Source organism: Gekko japonicus, unplaced genomic scaffold (assembly GCF_001447785.1).
Source record: "Gekko japonicus isolate JY-2015 unplaced genomic scaffold, Gekko_japonicus_V1.1 scaffold1096, whole genome shotgun sequence".
Classification (NCBI taxonomy): domain Eukaryota; kingdom Metazoa; phylum Chordata; class Lepidosauria; order Squamata; family Gekkonidae; genus Gekko; species Gekko japonicus.
Window position 1 is genome coordinate 18,736 of NW_015161985.1, and position 4,862 is coordinate 23,597.

Genomic DNA, 4,862 nt, shown 5'->3' on the forward strand with positions numbered 1-4,862 from the left:
AGAAAGAAAGAAAGAAAGAAAGAAAGAAAGAGGAGGAGGAGATTGGATTTATACCCCACCCTTCACTACCCAAAGGAGTCTCAGAGCGGCTTACAAACTCCTTTCCCTTCCCCTCCCCACAACAGACACCCTGTGAGGTAGGTGGGGCTGAGAGAGCTCTTGACAGAAACTGCTCTTTTTCAAGAACAGCTGTGCCAGAGTTATGGCTTGCCCAAGGTCATCCAGCCAGGTGCAAGTGGAGATGTGGAGAATCAAACCCGGTTCTCCAAGATTAGAGTCCGTGCACTTAATCACTACACCAAACTGGCGAAAGAAGGAAGGAAGGAAGGAAGGAAGGAAGAAAGAGAAAGAGGGAGGGAGGGAGGGAAGGAGGGAGAGAGGGAGAGAGGAAGGAAGAGGGGAAGGAAGAAGAGGGGGAGGAGGAGATGATTGGATTTCTACCCCGCCCTTCACTACCCAAGTGAGTCTCAGAGCGGCTTACAAACTCCTTTACCTTCCCCTCCCCACAAGAGACACCCTGTGAGGTAGGCAGGGCTGAGAGAGTTCTTTCGAGGACTGCCCTTGAGAGAACAGCTCCGAGAGAACTATAGCTTGCCCAAGGTCATCCAGCAGGTGCAAGTGGAGGGGTGGGGAATCAAACCCGATTCTGCCAGATTAGAGTCTGTGCACTTAACCACTACACCAAACTGGAAGGAAGGTAGCCAGCTTTCAGATAGGACCTAAGAATCCCCCGGACTTAACAGCTCACCTCCAGACTACAGATATCCGTTTTCCTGGAGAAAATGGATGCTTTGGAGGATGAATTCTATGGCCTTGTGCCCCGCTGAGGTCATGTCCTCTCCAGGAGTTTCCCAACGTGGATCTGCCAACCCTACCCCTCCCCATCCCTTGCCGGTGGCCAGGGGGCCTGAAACTCGAATGACGCATGCTCCGGACGCAGCCGTGCTCGAAATCGTTCTGGTCTCGATTCACGACGGCTTCCGGAGGATCCCCAGAGTCAAATGGAGACGATTAAACATTCGGAAGAACTTCCTGACAGTTAGAGCAGTTCCTCAGTGGGACAGGCTTCCTCGGGAGGTGGTGGTGGGCTCTCCTTCTCTGGAGGTTTTCAAACAGGAGCTAGGTGGCCATCTGACAGCAATGTGGATTCTGTGAACTTAGGCAGTTCATGAGAAGGGAGGGCAGGAAGGGTTGCCTCAGGGCTTAGTTCTCGTGGCCCTTTCTTACACGCCCCGGGAAATGCCAATCGCCACGTTGGGGTCAGGATGACGGTGTTTGAAGCCGGAAAATAGCAGAGTTGTTGTGGTAGAGTATTTACAGTTTATTTACAGAGCTTATATACATACACACAGCTTGCAGCAGTTCAGAATCCTCACTGGCAAAGTGCTTCGCATAACAACATAACCATAAGGCAGGGTTGCTGTACCAAGAACACATTACAATATATGCATACATTGACCAATCACAGTACAGCCCTGTACACTTGCTGAGTCATTCTGACATCTGCAGATATGATGCAACCTTGGTGCAATCTAGGTGTTATATGACCTCTTAGCTGTCACTCCAGATCATCTTGATCTAACTCATGTTCCATGACATGCTGTGATCTTGCCTATACTGACACAGGAAGCCATTTGTCTCCAGGCCAGTTTGGCCAGGGGTCCTGGAGGTTTTTGTCATCTTCTGGGTGTGGAACAGGGGGTCACTGGGGGTGTGGAGGGGGAGGTATTTGTGAATTTCCCGCATTGTGTCGGGGGTTGGACTAGATGACCCTGGAGTTCCCTTCCAACTCTCTGATTTGATGATTCACCCTGCTTGTTTCCAAGGATGAGAGAGAAGGAGGTGGCATTTTTTGGCTTTTTTGGAATTATTAAGAGCCCTCTAGGCTGGAGAGAACATCTGGTTGGGTTTGCCCAGGAATGACTCTCTGTGCAGTGGGGTGCTGCTAAACAGTTAATTATCGAAGCCCCGTTAACGGATAACTCTGCTAAAGCAGCAGATCTGCTGCCTTCTTATTCCAGCCTTCCTGGAAGCTCCGATGCCTGTAGTTTTGCCTTCTGCATTAATATCCTCACAACAATTTCACGGACGGGGCTCAAACCCGGCCTCCGTCCGGCCCTCTAACCTGGGGTCCCCAACCTGGCGTCTGTGGGGCACTATTGAGCCCACCGATAACGGTTCTGGCACCCGTTTTAGAAAGAGGGTGTGGCCAGGTTAGGGTTCCCATCCTCCAGGTGGGGCCTGGAGATCTCCCGCTAATACTACCGATCCCCAGGCGAGAGAGATCAGCTCCCCTGGAGGAAATGGCTGCTTCAGAAGGTGGACTCTGCGGCATTATACCCCGCTGAGGTCCTTTCCCTCCCTTCCCCAAACCCCGTCCCTGAGGCTCCACCCCCAAAATCTCCAGGTATTTCCCAACCCAGAGCTGGCAACCCCAGGCCAGGTGGGGCTTAATCCAGCAAGGCATCGGATTGGCCATTGGAAATTTGATCGACTGTGAAGATTTTTTTTTTTAAATGTTGCTCTGGCAACCACTACCACCACAGCACAAGAATCTCCACTGGTAAGCTGTGGCAGCCATTTTGTGGCTGGCTTTGGCCTCCTGCGGCAGCCATTTTGTGGCTGGTTCAGCCTCCTGCGGCAGCCATTTTGTGGCTGGTTCAGCCTCCTGCGGCAGCCATTTTGTGGCTGGTTCAGCCTCCTGCGGCAGCCATTTTGTGGCTGGTTCAGCCTCCTGCGGCAGCCATTTTGTGGCTGGTTCAGCCTCCTGCGGCAGCCATTTTGTGGCTGGTTCAGCCTCCTGCGGCAGCCATTTTGTGGCTGGTTTGGCCTCTTGCGGCAGCCATTTTATGGCTGGCTTTGGCCTCCTGCGGCAGCCATTTTACAACTGTGCCCGCACGCGCAAAAAGTCTGCCCTAACCACTCCACCGCACACTCCCACCACCGGTGTAAATCTCCTGGCGATATCCCCAGCCAGAGACCTAACCTGAGGGCTGCAACTTCCAAGTTACCAAAGAGATTTGTGGGCTTCGACCAGCGGGATGAATGAGTCACGGCCTGGTTGCGATGAATTATCTGCTCAACGGAACAACCTCTGGACTGGCGGACCACCCGCCGGCTTCCTGCCCAGGAGCTCCTGCTACACACAGCTGGGCTTCGACACGTGAGTGCGCATCGCTTTGGAAACCCCCCGCTTCCTCTGAGGAGCCGTCAATGGCCGACCACGCCGGTGAGCCCATGTTATTAACAACACATCAATATTTGGAGATGAATATTGTGGTCACAATACAAAGATATAACGATATTCCTAAATAGGTGGGGAATGTTTTATAAATGGTTAAAGAAAAGTTAAAATGTCAAATTCGATGTTATGGGACTCTGTAAGCTGTTATATTTATAAGTAGAACTTGTATACATGATGAAATGTATTTAAAAACTGAATAAATATGTTTTATAAAAAAAAATATTTGGAGATGAAGACCAGCAGGTGGACACCTCTGCGGGGGTGACCTTCGCAGTCTTCGTTGTGGCAAGTTCGGCAACAAGCTCTCCGGGCAAAGACTGGACCAGAACTGATCTCCCGGAGACTTGGGGCACCAGCAAATATCAGACTTTGGTTCTCCAGAAGTCTACGTGTCCACCGCACCTGGTTGCCCCATTCGAGTTGCTGCATCAGCAGTGCCCCGATCCTGGCAAGACCCATAGCTTCCCTCTCAAGTAGGAGCCTTTTGGTGGGGGTGGCACAGGGGATTTATCCTCTGGTTAAACATCTGAGCTGAACAGGACTGCTGTCAGTTCGAGCCCCGCACTGGTGTGAGCTACCAGCCATGTCCCCAGCTCGCCGTCCACCCAGCGGTTTGAAAGCTTCAGCGAGTAGATAAAATGGGTACCACTCCTTAGAGAGGGTGGGCACACTTAACCCCCCCCCCCGGTGGGAAAGTGTTAGCCGACAAATGGAAGGTCCGTGCGTAAGCTCAAAAGCGGAGAGAGATCTACACAGCTTCAAAGAAAAGCCTGCAATGGGCCATTCCGGCCAGACGGTGGCAGTGGTGCGCTGCGACCGAGAAAATGCTGACAACGCCGACTAAAGAATGCTGCTGGGACACGTCTGATGCTTACAGCTGACCAAACTCCCTGTCGACTGCGAAGTGTGTGTGATTAAAAATGATATATGTTGTCCTCCCTTACCCCCATCATTGTTAGTCCCGTGTCTACACATGAGTAACTGTAAATCGCTCAGAGCCGGCAGCTCTGCAAGGATTGAGCGATCAAGAAATTGAAAGATTGATTGAAAGATTGGGGTGGGGAGTGCTATAAAGTCTGACCTCTGGCGAGCCTGCAGGGTTTTCAAGGCAAGAGGCGAAGAGAGGTGGTTTACCAATGCCTGCCTCCATGCCATGACCCCAGAGATATCACACCATGACCCAGGTATTCCTCGGGGGCCTCCCATCCAAATAGTAGCCAGGGTCGACCCTGCTTAGCTTCTGAGATCTGATGAGATCGGGCTTGCCTGGGCCGTCCAGCTCGGCAAGAGATGATAGAATCATAGACTCATAGAATCCCAGAATCTCAGAGTTGGCAGGGCCCATATAGGCCATCTAGTCGAACCCCCTGCTCAGTGCAGGATCAGCCTAGAGCAGGGGTGTCAAACATGCGGCCCGGAGGCTGGATCAGGCCCCCCAAGGGCTTCTATCAGGGCTGCAGTAGAACTGGCTGGCTTCTGCTTCTTATAATAATAATAATAATAATATACTTTATTGTCATTGTACATAGTACAACGAAATTAAGGTGCAATCATTCGGTGATCTACAAGCATACTCATATACACTCACACAACCATTAGGGTTCACATTGCAACTTAA